This window comes from Balaenoptera physalus, assembly GCF_965194825.1.
Source record: "Balaenoptera physalus genome assembly, chromosome: 12".
Classification (NCBI taxonomy): domain Eukaryota; kingdom Metazoa; phylum Chordata; class Mammalia; order Artiodactyla; family Balaenopteridae; genus Balaenoptera; species Balaenoptera physalus.
In genome coordinates, this window is record NC_138897.1 from 31,044,544 (window position 1) to 31,067,616 (window position 23,073).

Genomic DNA, 23,073 nt, shown 5'->3' on the forward strand with positions numbered 1-23,073 from the left:
AGTGCAACCCTCAGGCTTGGGAACATGAGTGAGGCTTGATGGTGGAACCCTTTGGCCTGGCAACATGCCTGAGGTTTGATGGTGGAACCCTGTGGCTTGGCAAGATGACTTAGGTTTGATTGTGGAACACTCTGGCCTGGCAACATGACTGAGGCTTGATGGTGGAACCGTGGCCTGGCCACAGGACTGAGGTTTGATTGTGGAACCCTCTGGCCTGGGAATATGACTGAGGTTTAATTGTGGAACCCTGTGGCCTGGGAACATGACTGGGATTTGATTTCTGAAACCTGTGTCCAGGGAACATTACTGAGGTTTTCTTCTGGAACCCTGTGTCCTGGGAACACGACTGAGGTTTGATTCTGGAACCATGTGGCCTGGGAACATGACTGATGTTAGAGTGTGGAATCCTGTGGCCTGGGAACATGACATCGGTTTGGATTCTGGTACCCTGTTGCCAGGGAACATGAAATCAGTTTGATTCTGGAAACCTGTGGCCTGGGAACATGACTGAGGCGTGATTTTGGAAACCTGTGGCCTGGGAATATGACATCTGTTTAGATGGTGGAATACTGTGCCCCGGGAACCTGACTGAGCCTTGGTTCTGGAACCCTGTGGACTGGGAACATGACATGGGTGGATTCTGGAACCCTGAGGCCTGGGACCATGACATCTGTTTAGATTGTGGAATACTGTGGCCCAGGAACCTGACTGAGCCTTGGTTCTGGAACCCTGTGGTCTGGGAACATGACTGAGGTTTTATTCTGGAACCCTGTAGCCTGGGAACATAACTGAGGATTGATTCTGGAACCCTGTGGCCTGGGAACATGACATTGGTGGATTCTGGAACCCTGTGGCCTGGGGACCTGCCAACGGTTTGACTCTGGAACCCTGTGGCCTGGGAACATGTCTGAGGTTTGATGGTGGAAACCTGTGGCCTGGCAACATGACTGAGGTTTGATTCTGAGACTGTGGCCAGGGAACATGATATCGGGTTGATTCTGGAAACCTGTGTCCTGGGAACAAGACTGAGGTTTGATTCTGGAACCCTGTGGCCTGGGAACATGACTGAGCTTTGTTTCTGGAAGCCTGTTCCCTGGGAACATGACTGAGGTTTGATTCTGGACACCTGTGTCCTGGGAACATGCCTGAGGTTTGATTGTTGACAGCTGGGGCCTGCGAACATGATTCAGGTTTGATTCTGGAACCATGTGTCCTGGGAATATGACTGAGGTTTGATTCTGGAAACCTTTGGCTTGGGAAAATGACTGAGGTTTCATTGTGGAAACATGTGGCCTGGGATCATGACTGAGGTTTGATGGTGGAACACTCTAGGCTGGCCAAATGACTGAGGCTTGATTCTGGAACCCTGTGGCCTGGGAACTTGACTGAGGTTTGATGGCAGAAACCTGTGGACTGGCAACATGACTGAGGTTTGATTGTGGGACCCTGTGCACTGGGACCATGACTGAGGCCTGATACTGGAACCCCGTGGTGTGGGAACATGACATTGGTTTGATTCAGGAGCCCTGTTTACTGGGAACATGACTGAGGATTGATGGTTGAACCCTGTGGCCTGGCAACATGATTGAGGTTTGATAGTGCAACCCTCAGGCTTGGGAACATGAGTGAGGCTTGATGGTGGAACCCTTTGGCCTGGCAACATGCCTGAGGTTTGATGGTGGAACCCTGTGGCTTGGCAAGATGACTTAGGTTTGATTGTGGAACACTCTGGCCTGGGAACATGACTGAGGCTTGATGGTGGAACCGTGGCCTGGCCACAGGACTGAGGTTTGATTGTGGAACCCTCTGGCCTGGGAATATGACTGAGGTTTAATTGTGGAGCCCTGTGGCCTGGGAACATGACTGGGATTTTATTTCTGAAACCTGTGTCCAGGGAACATTACTGAGGATTTCTTCTGGAACCCTGTGTCCTGGGAACACGACTGAGGTTTGATTCTGGAACCATGTGGCCTGGGAACATGACTCATGTTAGAGTGTGGAATCCTGTGGCCTGGGATCATGACATCGGTTTGGATTCTGGTACCCTGTTGCCAGGGAACATGAAATCAGTTTGATTCTGGAAACCTGTGGCCTGCGAACATGACTGTGGCGTGATTTTGGAAACCTGTGGCCTGGGAATATGACATCTGTTTAGATTGTGGAATACTGTGCCCCGGGAACCTGACTGAGCCTTGGTTCTGGAACCCTGTGGACTGGGAACATGACATGGGTGGATTCTGGAACCCTGAGGCCTGGGAACATGACATCTGTTTAGATTGTGGAATACTGTGGCCCGGGAACCTGACTGAGCCTTGGTTCTGGAACCCTGTGGTCTGGGAACATGACTGAGGTTTTATTCTGGAACCCTGTAGCCTGGGAACATAACTGAGGATTGATTCTGGAACCCTGTGGCCTGGGAACATGACATTGGTGGATTCTGGAACCCTGTGGCCTGGGAACCTGCCAACGGTTTGACTCTGGAACCCTGTGGCCTGGGAACATGTCTGAGGTTTGATGGTGGAAACCTGTGGCCTGGCAACATGACTGAGGTTGGATTCTGAGACTGTGGCCAGGGAACATGATATCGGGTTGATTCTGGAAACCTGTGTCCTGGGAACAAGACTGAGGTTTGATTCTGGAACCCTGTGGCCTGGGAACATGACTGAGCTTTGTTTCCTGAAGCCAGTTCCCTGGGAACATGACTGAGGTTTGATTCTGGACACCTGTGTCCTGGGAACATGCCTGAGGTTTGATTGTTGACACCTGGGGCCTGCGAACATGATTCAGGTTTGATTCTGGAACCATGTGTCCTGGGAATATGACTGAGGTTTGATTCTGGAAACCTTTGGCTTGGGAAAATGACTGAGGTTTCATTGTGGAAACATGTGGCCTGGGATCATGACTGAGGTTTGATGGTGGAACACTCTAGCCTGGCCAAATGACTGAGGCTTGATTCTGGAACCCTGTGGCCTGGGAACTTGACTGAGGTTTGATGGCAGAAACCTGTGGACTGGCAACATGACTGAGGTTTGATTGTGGGACCCTGTGCACTGGGACCATGACTGAGGCCTGATACTGGAACCCCGTGGTGTGGGAACATGACATTGGTTTGATTCAGGAGCCCTGTTTACTGGGAACATGACTGAGGACTGATGGTTGAACCCTGTGGCCTGGCAACATGATTGAGGTTTGATAGTGCAACACTCAGGCTTGGGAACATGAGTGAGGCTTGATGGTGGAACCCTGTGGCCTGGCAACATGCCTGAGGTTTGATGGTGGAACCCTGTGGCTTGGCAAGATGACTTAGGTTTGATTGTGGAACACTCTGGCCTGGGAACATGACTGAGGCTTGATGGTGGAACCGTGGCCTGGCCACAGGACTGAGGTTTGATTGTGGAACCCTCTGGCCTGGGAATATGACTGAGGTTTAATTGTGGAGCCCTGTGGCCTGGGAACATGACTGGGATTTTATTTCTGAAACCTGTGTCCAGGGAACATTACTGAGGTTTTCTTCTGGAACCCTGTGTCCTGGGAACACGACTGAGGTTTGATTCTGGAACCATGTGGCCTGGGAACATGACTGATGTTAGAGTGTGGATCCTGTGGCCTGGGAACATGACATCGGTTTGGATTCTGGTACCCTGTTGCCAGGGAACATGAAATCAGTTTGATTCTGGAAACCTGTGGCCTGCGAACATGACTGAGGCGTGATTTTGGAAACCTGTGGCCTGGGAATATGACATCTGTTTAGATTGTGGAATACTGTGCCCTGGGAACCTGACTGAGCCTTGGTTCTGGAATCCTGTGGAGTGGGAACATGACATGGGTGGATTCTGGAACCCTGAGGCCTGGGAACATGACATCTGTTTAGATTGTGGAATACTGTGGCCCGGGAACCTGACTGAGCCTTGGTTCTGGAACCCTGTGGTCTGGGAACATGACTGAGGTTTTATTCTGGAACCCTGTAACCTGGGAACATAACTGAGGATTGATTCTGGAACCCTGTGGCCTGGGAACATGACATTGGTGGATTCTGGAACCCTGTGGCCTGGGAACCTGCCAACGGTTTGACTCTGGAACCCTGTGGCCTGGGAACATGTCTGAGGTTTGATGGTGGAAACCTGTGGCCTGGCAACATGACTGAGGTTTGATTCTGAGACTGTGGCCAGGGAACATGATATCGGGTTGATTCTGGAAACCTGTGTCCTGGGAACAAGACTGAGGTTTGATTCTGGAACCCTGTGGCCTGGGAACATGACTGAGCTTTGTTTCCTGAAGCCAGTTCCCTGGGAACATGACTGAGGTTTGATTCTGGACACCTGTGTCCTGGGAACATGCCTGAGGTTTGATTGTTGACAGCTGGGGCCTGCGAACATGATTCAGGTTTGATTCTGGAACCATGTGTCCTGGGAATATGACTGAGGTTTGATTCTGGAAACCTTTGGCTTGGGAAAATGACTGAGGTTTCATTGTGGAAACATGTGGCCTGGGATCATGACTGAGGTTTGATGGTGGAACACTCTAGCCTGGCCAAATGACTGAGGCTTGATTCTGGAACCCTGTGGCCTGGGAACTTGACTGAGGTTTGATGGCAGAAACCTGTGGACTGGCAACATGACTGAGGTTTGATTGTGGGACCCTGTGCACTGGGACCATGACTGAGGCCTGATACTGGAACCCCGTGGTGTGGGAACATGACATTGGTTTGATTCAGGAGCCCTGTTTACTGGGAACATGACTGAGGATTGATGGTTGAACCCTGTGGCCTGGCAACATGATTGAGGTTTGATAGTGCAACCCTCAGGCTTGGGAACATGAGTGAGGCTTGATGGTGGAACCCTTTGGCCTGGCAACATGCCTGAGGTTTGATGGTGGAACCCTGTGGCTTGGCAAGATGACTTAGGTTTGATTGTGGAACACTCTGGCCTGGGAACATGCCTGAGGCTTGATGGTGGAACCGTGGCCTGGCCACAGGACTGAGGTTTGATTGTGGAACCCTCTGGCCTGGGAATATGACTGAGGTTTAATTGTGGAACCCTGTGGCCTGGGAACATGACTGGGATTTGATTTCTGAAACCTGTGTCCAGGGAACATGACTGAGGTTTTCTTCTGGAACCCTGTGTCCTGGGAACACGACTGAGGTTTGATTCTGGAACCATGTGGCCTGGGAACATGACTGATGTTAGAGTGTGGAATCCTGTGGCCTGGGAACATGACATCGGTTTGGATTCTGGTACCCTGTTGCCAGGGAACATGAAATCAGTTTGATTCTGGAAACCTGTGGCCTGGGAACATGACTGAGGCGTGATTTTGGAAACCTGTGGCCTGGGAATATGACATCTGTTTAGATTGTGGAATACTGTGCCCCGGGAACCTGACTGAGCCTTGGTTCTGGAACCCTGTGGACTGGGAACATGACATGGGTGGATTCTGGAACCCTGAGGCCTGGGAACATGACATCTGTTTAGATTGTGGAATACTGTGGCCCGGGAACCTGACTGAGCCTTGGTTCTGGAACCCTGTGGTCTGGGAACATGACTGACGTTTTATTCTGGAACCCTGTAGCCTGGGAACATAACTGAGGATTGATTCTGGAACCGTGTGGCCTGGGAACATGACATTGGTGGATTCTGGAACCCTGTGGCCTGGGGACCTGCCAACGGTTTGACTCTGGAACCCTGTGGCCTGGGAACATGTGTGAGGTTTGATGGTGGAAACCTGTGGCCTGGCAACATGACTGAGGTTTGATTCTGAGACTGTGGCCAGGGAACATGATATCGGGTTGATTCTGGAAACCTGTGTCCTGGGAACAAGACTGAGGTTTGATTCTGGAACCCTGTGGCCTGGGAACATGACTGAGGCGTGATTTTGGAAACCTGTGGCCTGGGAATATGACATCTGTTTAGATTGTGGAATACTGTGCCCCGGGAACCTGACTGAGCCTTGGTTCTGGAACCCTGTGGACTGGGAACATGACATGGGTGGATTCTGGAACCCTGAGGCCTGGGAACATGACATCTGTTTAGATTGTGGAATACTGTGGCCCGGGAACCTGACTGAGCCTTGGTTCTGGAACCCTGTGGTCTGGGAACATGACTGACGTTTTATTCTGGAACCCTGTAGCCTGGGAACGTAACTGAGGATTGATTCTGGAACCCTGTGGCCTGGGAACATGACATTGGTGGATTCTGGAACCCTGTGGCCTGGGGACCTGCCAACGGTTTGACTCTGGAACCCTGTGGCCTGGGAACATGTGTGAGGTTTGATGGTGGAAACCTGTGGCCTGGCAACATGACTGAGGTTTGATTCTGAGACTGTGGCCAGGGAACATGATATCGGGTTGATTCTGGAAACCTGTGTCCTGGGAACAAGACTGAGGTTTGATTCTGGAACCCTGTGGCCTGGGAACATGACTGAGCTTTGTTTCTGGAAGCCTGTTCCCTGGGAACATGACTGAGGTTTGATTCTGGACACCTGTGTCCTGGGAACATGCCTGAGGTTTGATTGTTGACAGCTGGGGCCTGCGAACATGATTCAGGTTTGATTCTGGAACCATGTGTCCTGGGAATATGACTGAGGTTTGATTCTGGAAACCTTTGGCTTGGGAAAATGACTGAGGTTTCATTGTGGAAACATGTGGCCTGGGATCATGACTGAGGTTTGATGGTGGAACACTCTAGGCTGGCCAAATGACTGAGGCTTGATTCTGGAACCCTGTGGCCTGGGAACTTGACTGAGGTTTGATGGCAGAAACCTGTGGACTGGCAACATGACTGAGGTTTGATTGTGGGACCCTGTGCACTGGGACCATGACTGAGGCCTGATACTGGAACCCCGTGGTGTGGGAACATGACATTGGTTTGATTCAGGAGCCCTGTTTACTGGGAACATGACTGAGGATTGATGGTTGAACCCTGTGGCCTGGCAACATGATTGAGGTTTGATAGTGCAACCCTCAGGCTTGGGAACATGAGTGAGGCTTGATGGTGGAACCCTTTGGCCTGGCAACATGCCTGAGGTTTGATGGTGGAACCCTGTGGCTTGGCAAGATGACTTAGGTTTGATTGTGGAACACTCTGGCCTGGGAACATGACTGAGGCTTGATGGTGGAACCGTGGCCTGGCCACAGGACTGAGGTTTGATTGTGGAACCCTCTGGCCTGGGAATATGACTGAGGTTTAATTGTGGAGCCCTGTGGCCTGGGAACATGACTGGGATTTTATTTCTGAAACCTGTGTCCAGGGAACATTACTGAGGTTTTCTTCTGGAACCCTGTGTCCTGGGAACACGACTGAGGTTTGATTCTGGAACCATGTGGCCTGGGAACATGACTGATGTTAGAGTGTGGATCCTGTGGCCTGGGAACATGACATCGGTTTGGATTCTGGTACCCTGTTGCCAGGGAACATGAAATCAGTTTGATTCTGGAAACCTGTGGCCTGCGAACATGACTGAGGCGTGATTTTGGAAACCTGTGGCCTGGGAATATGACATCTGTTTAGATTGTGGAATACTGTGCCCCGGGAACCTGACTGAGCCTTGGTTCTGGAATCCTGTGGAGTGGGAACATGACATGGGTGGATTCTGGAACCCTGAGGCCTGGGAACATGACATCTGTTTAGATTGTGGAATACTGTGGCCCGGGAACCTGACTGAGCCTTGGTTCTGGAACCCTGTGGTCTGGGAACATGACTGAGGTTTTATTCTGGAACCCTGTAGCCTGGGAACATAACTGAGGATTGATTCTGGAACCCTGTGGCCTGGGAACATGACATTGGTGGATTCTGGAACCCTGTGGCCTGGGAACCTGCCAACGGTTTGACTCTGGAACCCTGTGGCCTGGGAACATGTCTGAGGTTTGATGGTGGAAACCTGTGGCCTGGCAACATGACTGAGGTTTGATTCTGAGACTGTGGCCAGGGAACATGATATCGGGTTGATTCTGGAAACCTGTGTCCTGGGAACAAGACTGAGGTTTGATTCTGGAACCCTGTGGCCTGGGAACATGACTGAGCTTTGTTTCCTGAAGCCAGTTCCCTGGGAACATGACTGAGGTTTGATTCTGGACACCTGTGTCCTGGGAACATGCCTGAGGTTTGATTGTTGACACCTGGGGCCTGCGAACATGATTCAGGTTTGATTCTGGAACCATGTGTCCTGGGAATATGACTGAGGTTTGATTCTGGAAACCTTTGGCTTGGGAAAATGACTGAGGTTTCATTGTGGAAACATTTGGCCTGGGATCATGACTGAGGTTTGATGGTGGAACACTCTAGCCTGGCCAAATGACTGAGGCTTGATTCTGGAACCCTGTGGCCTGGGAACTTGACTGAGGTTTGATGGCAGAAACCTGTGGACTGGCAACATGACTGAGGTTTGATTGTGGGACCCTGTGCACTGGGACCATGACTGAGGCCTGATACTGGAACCCCGTGGTGTGGGAACATGACATTGGTTTGATTCAGGAGCCCTGTTTACTGGGAACATGACTGAGGATTGATGGTTGAACCCTGTGGCCTGGCAACATGATTGAGGTTTGATAGTGCAACCCTCAGGCTTGGGAACATGAGTGAGGCTTGATGGTGGAACCCTTTGGCCTGGCAACATGCCTGAGGTTTGATGGTGGAACCCTGTGGCTTGGCAAGATGACTTAGGTTTGATTGTGGAACACTCTGGCCTGGGAACATGCCTGAGGCTTGATGGTGGAACCGTGGCCTGGCCACAGGACTGAGGTTTGATTGTGGAACCCTCTGGCCTGGGAATATGACTGAGGTTTAATTGTGGAACCCTGTGGCCTGGGAACATGACTGGGATTTGATTTCTGAAACCTGTGTCCAGGGAACATGACTGAGGTTTTCTTCTGGAACCCTGTGTCCTGGGAACACGACTGAGGTTTGATTCTGGAACCATGTGGCCTGGGAACATGACTCATGTTAGAGTGTGGAATCCTGGGGCCTGGGAACATGACATCGGTTTGGATTCTGGTACTCTGTTGCCAGGGAACATGAAATCGGTTTGATTCTGGAAACCTGTGGCCTGGGAACATGACTGAGGCGTGATTTTGGAAACCTGTGGCCTGGGAATATGACATCTGTTTAGATTGTGGAATACTGTGCCCCGGGAACCTGACTGAGCCTTGGTTCTGGAACCCTATGGACTGGGAACATGACATGGGTGGATTCTGGAACCCTGAGGCCTGGGAACATGACATCTGTTTAGATTGTGGAATACTGTGGCCCGGGAACCTGACTGAGCCTTGGTTCTGGAACCCTGTGGTCTGGGAACATGACTGAGGTTTTATTCTGGAACCCTGTAGCCTGGGAACATAACTGAGGATTGATTCTGGAACCCTGTGGCCTGGGAACATGACATTGGTGGATTCTGGAACCCTGTGGCCTGGGAACCTGCCAACGGTTTGACTCTGGAACCCTGTGGCCTGGGAACATGTCTGAGGTTTGATGGTGGAAACCTGTGGCCTGGCAACATGACTGAGGTTGGATTCTGAGACTGTGGCCAGGGAACATGATATCGGGTTGATTCTGGAAACCTGTGTCCTGGGAACAAGACTGAGGTTTGATTCTGGAAACCTGTGGCCTGGGAACATGACTGAGCTTTGTTTCCTGAAGCCAGTTCCCTGGGAACATGACTGAGGTTTGATTCTGGACACCTGTGTCCTGGGAACATGCCTGAGGTTTGATTGTTGACAGCTGGGGCCTGCGAACATGATTCAGGTTTGATTCTGGAACCATGTGTCCTGGGAATATGACTGAGGTTTGATTCTGGAAACCTTTGGCTTGGGAAAATGACTGAGGTTTCATTGTGGAAACATGTGGCCTGGGATCATGACTGAGGTTTGATGGTGGAACACTCTAGCCTGGCCAAATGACTGAGGCTTGATTCTGGAACCCTGTGGCCTGGGAACTTGACTGAGGTTTGATGGCAGAAACCTGTGGACTGGCAACATGACTGAGGTTTGATTGTGGGACCCTGTGCACTGGGACCATGACTGAGGCCTGATACTGGAACCCCGTGGTGTGGGAACATGACATTGGTTTGATTCAGGAGCCCTGTTTACTGGGAACATGACTGAGGACTGATGGTTGAACCCTGTGGCCTGGCAACATGATTGAGGTTTGATAGTGCAACCCTCAGGCTTGGGAACATGAGTGAGGCTTGATGGTGGAACCCTGTGGCCTGGCAACATGCCTGAGGTTTGATGGTGGAACCCTGTGGCTTGGCAAGATGACTTAGGTTTGATTGTGGAACACTCTGGCCTGGGAACATGACTGAGGCTTGATGGTGGAACCGTGGCCTGGCCACAGGACTGAGGTTTGATTGTGGAACCCTCTGGCCTGGGAATATGACTGAGGTTTAATTGTGGAGCCCTGTGGCCTGGGAACATGACTGGGATTTTATTTCTGAAACCTGTGTCCAGGGAACATTACTGAGGTTTTCTTCTGGAACCCTGTGTCCTGGGAACACGACTGAGGTTTGATTCTGGAACCATGTGGCCTGGGAACATGACTGATGTTAGAGTGTGGATCCTGTGGCCTGGGAACATGACATCGGTTTGGATTCTGGTACCCTGTTGCCAGGGAACATGAAATCAGTTTGATTCTGGAAACCTGTGGCCTGCGAACATGACTGAGGCGTGATTTTGGAAACCTGTGGCCTGGGAATATGACATCTGTTTAGATTGTGGAATACTGTGCCCCGGGAACCTGACTGAGCCTTGGTTCTGGAATCCTGTGGAGTGGGAACATGACATGGGTGGATTCTGGAACCCTGAGGCCTGGGAACATGACATCTGTTTAGATTGTGGAATACTGTGGCCCGGGAACCTGACTGAGCCTTGGTTCTGGAACCCTGTGGTCTGGGAACATGACTGAGGTTTTATTCTGGAACCCTGTAACCTGGGAACATAACTGAGGATTGATTCTGGAACCCTGTGGCCTGGGAACATGACATTGGTGGATTCTGGAACCCTGTGGCCTGGGAACCTGCCAACGGTTTGACTCTGGAACCCTGTGGCCTGGGAACATGTCTGAGGTTTGATGGTGGAAACCTGTGGCCTGGCAACATGACTGAGGTTTGATTCTGAGACTGTGGCCAGGGAACATGATATCGGGTTGATTCTGGAAACCTGTGTCCTGGGAACAAGACTGAGGTTTGATTCTGGAATCCTGTGGCCTGGGAACATGACTGAGCTTTGTTTCCGGAAGCCAGTTCCCTGGGAACATGACTGAGGTTTGATTCTGGACACCTGTGTCCTGGGAACATGCCTGAGGTTTGATTGTTGACAGCTGGGGCCTGCGAACATGATTCAGGTTTGATTCTGGAACCATGTGTCCTGGGAATATGACTGAGGTTTGATTCTGGAAACCTTTGGCTTGGGAAAATGACTGAGGTTTCATTGTGGAAACATGTGGCCTGGGATCATGACTGAGGTTTGATGGTGGAACACTCTAGCCTGGCCAAATGACTGAGGCTTGATTCTGGAACCCTGTGGCCTGGGAACTTGACTGAGGTTTGATGGCAGAAACCTGTGGACTGGCAACATGACTGAGGTTTGATTGTGGGACCCTGTGCACTGGGACCATGACTGAGGCCTGATACTGGAACCCCGTGGTGTGGGAACATGACATTGGTTTGATTCAGGAGCCCTGTTTACTGGGAACATGACTGAGGATTGATGGTTGAACCCTGTGGCCTGGCAACATGATTGAGGTTTGATAGTGCAACCCTCAGGCTTGGGAACATGAGTGAGGCTTGATGGTGGAACCCTTTGGCCTGGCAACATGCCTGAGGTTTGATGGTGGAACCCTGTGGCTTGGCAAGATGACTTAGGTTTGATTGTGGAACACTCTGGCCTGGGAACATGCCTGAGGCTTGATGGTGGAACCGTGGCCTGGCCACAGGACTGAGGTTTGATTGTGGAACCCTCTGGCCTGGGAATATGACTGAGGTTTAATTGTGGAACCCTGTGGCCTGGGAACATGACTGGGATTTGATTTCTGAAACCTGTGTCCAGGGAACATGACTGAGGTTTTCTTCTGGAACCCTGTGTCCTGGGAACACGACTGAGGTTTGATTCTGGAACCATGTGGCCTGGGAACATGACTGATGTTAGAGTGTGGAATCCTGTGGCCTGGGAACATGACATCGGTTTGGATTCTGGTACCCTGTTGCCAGGGAACATGAAATCATTTTGATTCTGGAAACCTGTGGCCTGGGAACATGACTGAGGCGTGATTTTGGAAACCTGTGGCCTGGGAATATGACATCTGTTTAGATTGTGGAATACTGTGCCCCGGGAACCTGACTGAGCCTTGGTTCTGGAACCCTGTGGACTGGGAACATGACATGGGTGGATTCTGGAACCCTGAGGCCTGGGAACATGACATCTGTTTAGATTGTGGAATACTGTGGCCCGGGAACCTGACTGAGCCTTGGTTCTGGAACCCTGTGGTCTGGGAACATGACTGAGGTTTTATTCTGGAACCCTGTAGCCTGGGAACATAACTGAGGATTGATTCTGGAACCCTGTGGCCTGGGAACATGACATTGGTGGATTCTGGAACCCTGTGGCCTGGGAACCTGCCAACGGTTTGACTCTGGAACCCTGTGGCCTGGGAACATGTCTGAGGTTTGATGGTGGAAACCTGTGGCCTGGCAACATGACTGAGGTTTGATTCTGAGACTGTGGCCAGGGAACATGATATCGGGTTGATTCTGGAAACCTGTGTCCTGGGAACAACACTGAGGTTTGATTCTGGAACCCTGTGGCCTGGGAACATGACTGAGCTTTGTTTCCTGAAGCCAGTTCCCTGGGAACATGACTGAGGTTTGATTCTGGACACCTGTGTCCTGGGAACATGCCTGAGGTTTGATTGTTGACACCTGGGGCCTGCGAACATGATTCAGGTTTGATTCTGGAACCATGTGTCCTGGGAATATGACTGAGGTTTGATTCTGGAAACCTTTGGCTTGGGAAAATGACTGAGGTTTCATTGTGGAAACATTTGGCCTGGGATCATGACTGAGGTTTGATGGTGGAACACTCTAGCCTGGCCAAATGACTGAGGCTTGATTCTGGAACCCTGTGGCCTGGGAACTTGACTGAGGTTTGATGGCAGAAACCTGTGGACTGGCAACATGACTGAGGTTTGATTGTGGGACCCTGTGCACTGGGACCATGACTGAGGCCTGATACTGGAACCCCGTGGTGTGGGAACATGACATTGGTTTGATTCAGGAGCCCTGTTTACTGGGAACATGACTGAGGATTGATGGTTGAACCCTGTGGCCTGGCAACATGATTGAGGTTTGATAGTGCAACCCTCAGGCTTGGGAACATGAGTGAGGCTTGATGGTGGAACCCTTTGGCCTGGCAACATGCCTGAGGTTTGATGGTGGAACCCTGTGGCTTGGCAAGATGACTTAGGTTTGATTGTGGAACACTCTGGCCTGGGAACATGCCTGAGGCTTGATGGTGGAACCGTGGCCTGGCCACAGGACTGAGGTTTGATTGTGGAACCCTCTGGCCTGGGAATATGACTGAGGTTTAATTGTGGAACCCTGTGGCCTGGGAACATGACTGGGATTTGATTTCTGAAACCTGTGTCCAGGGAACATGACTGAGGTTTTCTTCTGGAACCCTGTGTCCTGGGAACACGACTGAGGTTTGATTCTGGAACCATGTGGCCTGGGAACATGACTCATGTTAGAGTGTGGAATCCTGGGGCCTGGGAACATGACATCGGTTTGGATTCTGGTACTCTGTTGCCAGGGAACATGAAATCGGTTTGATTCTGGAAACCTGTGGCCTGGGAACATGACTGAGGCGTGATTTTGGAAACCTGTGGCCTGGGAATATGACATCTGTTTAGATTGTGGAATACTGTGCCCCGGGAACCTGACTGAGCCTTGGTTCTGGAACCCTGTGGACTGGGAACATGACATGGGTGGATTCTGGAACCCTGAGGCCTGGGAACATGACATCTGTTTAGATTGTGGAATACTGTGGCCCGGGAACCTGACTGAGCCTTGGTTCTGGAACCCTGTGGTCTGGGAACATGACTGAGGTTTTATTCTGGAACCCTGTAGCCTGGGAACATAACTGAGGATTGATTCTGGAACCCTGTGGCCTGGGAACATGACATTGGTGGATTCTGGAACCCTGTGGCCTGGGAACCTGCCAACGGTTTGACTCTGGAACCCTGTGGCCTGGGAACATGTCTGAGGTTTGATGGTGGAAACCTGTGGCCTGGCAACATGACTGAGGTTTGATTCTGAGACTGTGGCCAGGGAACATGATATCGGGTTGATTCTGGAAACCTGTGTCCTGGGAACAAGACTGAGGTTTGATTCTGGAACCCTGTGGCCTGGGAACATGACTGAGCTTTGTTTCCTGAAGCCAGTTCCCTGGGAACATGACTGAGGTTTGATTCTGGACACCTGTGTCCTGGGAACATGCCTGAGGTTTGATTGTTGACACCTGGGGCCTGCGAACATGATTCAGGTTTGATTCTGGAACCATGTGTCCTGGGAATATGACAGAGGTTTGATTCTGGAAACCTTTGGCTTGGGAAAATGACTGAGGTTTCATTGTGGAAACATGTGGCCTGGGATCATGACTGAGGTTTGATGGTGGAACACTCTAGCCTGGCCAAATGACTGAGGCTTGATTCTGGAACCCTGTGGCCTGGGAACTTGACTGAGGTTTGATGGCAGAAACCTGTGGACTGGCAACATGACTGAGGTTTGATTGTGGGACCCTGTGCACTGGGACCATGACTGAGGCCTGATACTGGAACCCCGTGGTGTGGGAACATGACATTGGTTTGATTCAGGAGCCCTGTTTACTGGGAACATGACTGAGGATTGATGGTTGAACCCTGTGGCCTGGCAACATGATTGAGGTTTGATAGTGCAACCCTCAGGCTTGGGAACATGAGTGAGGCTTGATGGTGGAACCCTGTGGCCTGGCAACATGCCTGAGGTTTGATGGTGGAACCCTGTGGCTTGGCAAGATGACTTAGGTTTGATTGTGGAACACTCTGGCCTGGGAACATGACTGAGGCTTGATGGTGGAACCGTGGCCTGGCCACAGGACTGAGGTTTGATTGTGGAACCCTCTGGCCTGGGAATATGACTGAGGTTTAATTGTGGAACCCTGTGGCCTGGGAACATGACTGGGATTTTATTTCTGAAACCTGTGTCCAGGGAACATGACTGAGGTTTTCTTCTGGAACCCTGTGTCCTGGGAACACGACTGAGGTTTGATTCTGGAACCATGTGGCCTGGGAACATGACTGATGTTAGAGTGTGGAATCCTGTGGCCTGGGAACATGACATCGGTTTGGATTCTGGTACCCTGTTGCCAGGGAACATGAAATCAGTTTGATTCTGGAAACCTGTGGCCTGGGAACATGACTGAGGCGTGATTTTGGAAACCTGTGGCCTGGGAATATGACATCTGTTTAGATGGTGGAATACTGTGCCCCGTTAACCTGACTGAGCCTTGGTTCTGGAACCCTGTGGACTGGGAACATGACATGGGTGGATTCTGGAACCCTGAGGCCTGGGAACATGACATCTGTTTAGATTGTGGAATACTGTGGCCCGGGAACCTGACTGAGCCTTGGTTCTGGAACCCTGTGGTCTGGGAACATGACTGAGGTTTTATTCTGGAACCCTGTAGCCTGGGAACATAACTGAGGATTGATTCTGGAACCCTGTGGCCTGGGAACATGACATTGGTGGATTCTGGAACCCTGTGGCCTGGGGACCTGCCAACGGTTTGACTCTGGAACCCTGTGGCCTGGGAACATGTCTGAGGTTTGATGGTGGAAACCTGTGGCCTGGCAACATGACTGAGGTTTGATTCTGAGACTGTGGCCAGGGAACATGATATCGGGTTGATTCTGGAAACCTGTGTCCTGGGAACAAGACTGAGGTTTGATTCTGGAACCCTGTGGCCTGGGAACATGACTGAGCTTTGTTTCTGGAAGCCTGTTCCCTGGGAACATGACTGAGGTTTGATTCTGGACACCTGTGTCCTGGGAACATGCCTGAGGTTTGATTGTTGACAGCTGGGGCCTGCGAACATGATTCAGTTTTGATTCTGGAACCATGTGTCCTGGGAATATGACTGAGATTTGATTCTGGAAACCTTTGGCTTGGGAAAATGACTGAGGTTTCATTGTGGAAACATGTGGCCTGGGATCATGACTGAGGTTTGATGGTGGAACACTCTAGGCTGGCCAAATGACTGAGGCTTGATTCTGGAACCCTGTGGCCTGGGAACTTGACTGAGGTTTGATGGCAGAAACCTGTGGACTGGCAACATGACTGAGGTTTGATTGTGGGACCCTGTGCACTGGGACCATGACTGAGGCCTGATACTGGAACCCCGTGGTGTGGGAACATGACATTGGTTTGATTCAGGCTCCCTGTTTACTGGGAACATGACTGAGGATTGATGGTTGAACCCTGTGGCCTGGCAACATGATTGAGGTTTGATAGTGCAACCCTCAGGCTTGGGAACATGAGTGAGGCTTGATGGTGGAACCCTTTGGCCTGGCAACATGCCTGAGGTTTGATGGTGGAACCCTGTGGCTTGGCAAGATGACTTAGGTTTGATTGTGGAACACTCTGGCCTGGGAACATGACTGAGGCTTGATGGTGGAACCGTGGCCTGGCCACAGGTCTGAGGTTTGATTGTGGAACCCTCTGGCCTGGGAATATGACTGAGGTTTAATTGTGGAACCCTGTGGCCTGGGAACATGACTGGGATTTGATTTCTGAAACCTGTGTCCAGGGAACATGACTGAGGTTTTCTTCTGGAACCCTGTGTCCTGGGAACACGACTGAGGTTTGATTCTGGAACCATGTGGCCTGGGAACATGACTGATGTTAGAGTGTGGAATCCTGTGGCCTGGGAACATGACATCGGTTTGGATTCTGGTACCCTGTTGCCAGGGAACATGAAATCAGTTTGATTCTGGAAACCTGTGGCCTGGGAACATGACTGAGGCGTGATTTTGGAAACCTGTGGCCTGGGAATATGACATCTGTTTAGATGGTGGAATACTGTGCCCCGGGAACCTGACTGAGCCTTGGTTCTGGAACCCTGTGGACTGGGAACATGACATGGGTGGATTCTGGAACCCTGAGGCCTGGGAACATGACATCTGTTTAGATTGTGGAATACTGTGGCCCGGGAACCTGACTGAGCCTTGGTTCTGGAACCCTGTGCTCTGGGAACATGACTGAGGTTTTATTCTGGAACCATGTAGCCTGGGAACATAACTGAGGATTGATTCTGGAACCCTGTGGCCTGGGAACATGACATTGGTGGATTCTGGAACCCTGTGGCCTGGGGACCTGCCAACGGTTTGACTCTGGAACCCTGTGGCCTGGGAACATGTCTGAGGTTTGATGGTGGAAACCTGTGGCCTGGCAACATGACTGAGGTTTGATTCTGATACTGTGGCCAGGGAACATGATATCGGATTGATTCTGGAAACCTGTGTCCTTGGAACAAGACTGAGGTTTGATTCTGGAACCCTGTGGCCTGGGAACATGACTGAGCTTTGTTTCTGGAAGCCTGTTCCCTGGGAACATGACTGAGGTTTGATTCTGGACACCTGTGTCCTGGGAACATGCCTGAGGTTTGATTGTTGACACCTGGGGCCTGCGAACATGATTCAGGTTTGATTCTGGAACCATGTGTCCTGGGAATATGACTGAGATTTGATTCTGGAAACCTTTGGCTTGGGAAAATGACTGAGGTTTCATTGTGGAAACATGTGGCCTGGGATCATGACTGAGGTTTGATGGTGGAACACTCTAGCCCGGCAAAATGACTGAGGCTTGATTCTGGAACCCTGTGGCCTGGGAACTTGACTGAGGTTTGATGGCAGAAACCTGTGGACTGGCAACATGACTGAGGTTTGATTGTGGGACCCTGTGCACTGGGACCATGACTGAGGCCTGATACTGGAACCCCGTGGTGTGGGAACATGACATTGGTTTGATTCAGGAGCCCTGTTTACTGGGAACATGACTGAGGATTGATGGTTGATCCCTGTGGCCTGGCAACATGATTGAGGTTTGATAGTGCAACCCTCAGGCTTGGGAACATGAGTGAGGCTTGATGGTGGAACCCTTTGGCCTGGCAACATGCCTGAGGTTTGATGGTGGAACCCTGTGGCTTGGCAAGATGACTTAGGTTTGATTGTGGAACACTCTGGCCTGGGAACATGACTGAGGCTTGATGGTGGAACCGTGGCCTGGCCAGAGGACTGAGGTTTGATTGTGGAACCCTCTGGCCTGGGAATATGACTGAGGTTTAATTGTGGAACCCTGTGGCCTGGGAACATGACTGGGATTTTATATCTGAAACCTGTGTCCAGGGAACATGACTGAGGTTTTCTTCTGGAACCCTGTGTCCTGGGAACACGACTGAGGTTTGATTCTGGAACCATGTGGCCTGGGAACATGACTGATGTTAGAGTGTGGAATCCTGTGGCCTGGGAACATGACATCGGTTTGGATTCTGGTACCCTGTTGCCAGGGAACATGAAATCAGTTTGATTCTGGAAACCTGTGGCCTGGGAACATGACTGAGGCGTGATTTTGGAAACCTGTGGCCTGGGAATATGACATCTGTTTAGATGGTGGAATACTGTGCCCCGGGAACCTGACTGACCCTTGGTTCTGGAACCCTGTGGACTGGGAACATGACATGGGTGGATTCTGGAACCCTGAGGCCTGGGAACATGACATCTGTTTAGATTGTGGAATACTGTGGCCCAGGAACCTGACTGAGCCTTGGTTCTGGAACCCTGTGGTCTGGGAACATGACTGAGGTTTTATTCTGGAACCCTGTAGCCTGGGAACATAACTGAGGATTGATTCTGGAACCCTGTGGCCTGGGAACATGACATTGGTGGATTCTGGAACCCTGTGGCCTGGGGACCTGCCAACGGTTTGACTCTGGAACCCTGTGGCCTGGGAAGATGTCTGAGGTTTGATGGTGGAAACCTGTGGCCTGGCAACATGACTGAGGTTTGATTCTGAGACTGTGGCCAGGGAACATGATATCGGGTTGATTCTGGAAACCTGTGTCCTGGGAACAAGACTGAGGTTTGATTCTGGAACCCTGTGGCCTGGGAACATGACTGAGCTTTGTTTCTGGAAGCCTGTTCCCTGGGAACATGACTGAGGTTTGATTCTGGACACCTGTGTCCTGGGAACATGCCTGAGATTTGATTGTTGACAGCTGGGGCCTGCGAACATGATTCAGGTTTGATTCTGGAACCATGTGTCCTGGGAATATGACTGAGATTTGATTCTGGAAACCTTTGGCTTGGGAAAATGACTGAGGTTTCATTGTGGAAACATGTGGCCTGGGATCATGACTGAGGTTTGATGGTGGAACACTCTAGCCTGGCCAAATGACTGAGGCTTGATTCTGGAACCCTGTGGCCTGGGAACTTGACTGAGGTTTGATGGCAGAAACCTGTGGACTGGCAACATGACTGAGGTTTGATTGTGGGACCCTGTGCACTGGGACCATGACTGAGGCCTGATACTGGAACCCCGTGGTGTGGGAACATGACATTGGTTTGATTCAGGAGCCCTGTTTACTGGGAACATGACTGAGGATTGATGGTTGAACCCTGTGGCCTGGCAACATGATTGAGGTTTGATAGTGCAACCCTCAGGCTTGGGAACATGAGTGAGGCTTGATGGTGGAACCCTTTGGCCTGGCAACATGCCTGAGGTTTGATGGTGGTACCCTGTGGCTTGGCAAGATGACTTAGGTTTGATTGTGGAACACTCTGTCCTGGGAACATGACTGAGGCTTGATGGTGGAACCGTGGCCTGGCCACAGGACTGAGGTTTGATTGTGGAACCCTCTGGCCTGGGAATATGACTGAGGTTTAATTGTGGAACCCTGTGGCCTGGGAACATGACTGGGATTTGATTTCTGAAACCTGTGTCCAGGGAACATGACTGAGGTTTTCTTCTGGAACCCTGTGTCCTGGGAACACGACTGAGGTTTGATTCTGGAACCATGTGGCCTGGGAACATGACTGATGTTAGAGTGTGGAATCCTGTGGCCTGGGAACATGACATCGGTTTGGATTCTGGTACCCTGTTGCCAGGGAACATGAAATCGGTTTGATTCTGGAAACCTGTGGCCTGGGAACATGACTGAGGCGTGATTTTGGAAACCTGTGGCCTGGGAATATGACATCTGTTTAGATTGTGGAATACTGTGCCCCGGGAACCTGACTGAGCCTTCGTTCTGGAACCCTGTGGACTGGGAACATGACATGGGTGGATTCTGGAACCCTGAGGCCTGGGAACATGACATCTGTTTAGATTGTGGAATACTGTGGCCCGGGAACCTGACTGAGCCTTGGTTCTGGAACCCTGTGGTCTGGGAACATGACTGAGGTTTTATTCTGGAACCATGTAGCCTGGGAACATAACTGAGGATTGATTCTGGAACCCTGTGGCCTGGGAACATGACATTGGTGGATTCTGGAACCCTGTGGCCTGGGGACCTGCCAACGGTTTGACTCTGGAACCCTGTGGCCTGGGAACATGTCTGAGGTTTGATGGTGGAAACCTGTGGCCTGGCAACATGACTGAGGTTTGATTCTGAGACTGTGGCCAGGGAACATGATATCGGGTTGATTCTGGAAACCTGTGTCCTTGGAACAAGACTGAGGTTTGATTCTGGAACCCTGTGGCCTGGGAACATGACTGAGCTTTGTTTCTGGAAGCCTGTTCCCTGGGAACATGACTGAGGTTTGATTCTGGACACCTGTGTACTGGGAACATGCCTGAGGTTTGATTGTTGACACCTGGGGCCTGCTAACATGATTCAGGTTTGATTCTGGAACCATGTGTCTTGGGAACATGACTGAGGTTTGATTCTGGAAACCTTTGGCTTGGGAAAATGACTGAGGTTTCATTGTGGAAACATGTGGCCTGGGATCATGACTGAGGTTTGATGGTGGAACACTATAGCCTGGCCAAATGACTGAGGCTTGATTCTGGAACCCTGTGGCCTGGGAACTTGACTGAGGTTTGATGGCAGAAACCTGTGGACTGGCAACATGACTGAGGTTTGATTGTGGGACCCTGTGCACTGGGACCATGACTGAGGCCTGATACTGGAACCCCGTGGTGTGGGAACATGACATTGGTTTGATTCAGGCTCCCTGTTTACTGGGAACATGACTGAGGATTGATGGTTGAACCCTGTGGCCTGGCAACATGATTGAGGTTTGATAGTGCAACCCTCAGGCTTGGGAACATGAGTGAGGCTTGATGGTGGAACCCTTTGGCCTGGCAACATGCCTGAGGTTTGATGGTGGAACCCTGTGGCTTGGCAAGATGACTTAGGTTTGATTGTGGAACACTCTGGCCTGGGAACATGACTGAGGCTTGATGGTGGAACCGTGGCCTGGCCACAGGTCTGAGGTTTGATTGTGGAACCCTCTGGCCTGGGAATATGACTGAGGTTTAATTGTGGAACCCTGTGGCCTGGGAACATGACTGGGATTTGATTTCTGAAACCTGTGTCCAGGGAACATGACTGAGGTTTTCTTCTGGAACCCTGTGTCCTGGGAACACGACTGAGGTTTGATTCTGGAACCATGTGGCCTGGGAACATGACTCATGTTAGAGTGTGGAATCCTGGGGCCTGGGAACATGACATCGGTTTGGATTCTGGTACTCTGTTGCCAGGGAACATGAAATCGGTTTGATTCTGGAAACCTGTGGCCTGGGAACATGACTGAGGCGTGATTTTGGAAACCTGTGGCCTGGGAATATGACATCTGTTTAGATTGTGGAATACTGTGCCCCGGGAACCTGACTGAGCCTTGGTTCTGGAACCCTATGGACTGGGAACATGACATGGGTGGATTCTGGAACCCTGAGGCCTGGGAACATGACATCTGTTTAGATTGTGGAATACTGTGGCCCGGGAACCTGACTGAGCCTTGGTTCTGGAACCCTGTGGTCTGGGAACATGACTGAGGTTTTATTCTGGAACCCTGTAGCCTGGGAACATAACTGAGGATTGATTCTGGAACCCTGTGGCCTGGGAACATGACATTGGTGGATTCTGGAACCCTGTGGCCTGGGAACCTGCCAACGGTTTGACTCTGGAACCCTGTGGCCTGGGAACATGTCTGAGGTTTGATGGTGGAAACCTGTGGCCTGGCAACATGACTGAGGTTGGATTCTGAGACTGTGGCCAGGGAACATGATATCGGGTTGATTCTGGAAACCTGTGTCCTGGGAACAAGACTGAGGTTTGATTCTGGAAACCTGTGGCCTGGGAACATGACTGAGCTTTGTTTCCTGAAGCCAGTTCCCTGGGAACATGACTGAGGTTTGATTCTGGACACCTGTGTCCTGGGAACATGCCTGAGGTTTGATTGTTGACAGCTGGGGCCTGCGAACATGATTCAGGTTTGATTCTGGAACCATGTGTCCTGGGAATATGACTGAGGTTTGATTCTGGAAACCTTTGGCTTGGGAAAATGACTGAGGTTTCATTGTGGAAACATGTGGCCTGGGATCATGACTGAGGTTTGATGGTGGAACACTCTAGCCTGGCCAAATGACTGAGGCTTGATTCTGGAACCCTGTGGCCTGGGAACTTGACTGAGGTTTGATGGCAGAAACCTGTGGACTGGCAACATGACTGAGGTTTGATTGTGGGACCCTGTGCACTGGGACCATGACTGAGGCCTGATACTGGAACCCCGTGGTGTGGGAACATGACATTGGTTTGATTCAGGAGCCCTGTTTACTGGGAACATGACTGAGGACTGATGGTTGAACCCTGTGGCCTGGCAACATGATTGAGGTTTGATAGTGCAACCCTCAGGCTTGGGAACATGAGTGAGGCTTGATGGTGGAACCCTGTGGCCTGGCAACATGCCTGAGGTTTGATGGTGGAACCCTGTGGCTTGGCAAGATGACTTAGGTTTGATTGTGGAACACTCTGGCCTGGGAACATGACTGAGGCTTGAT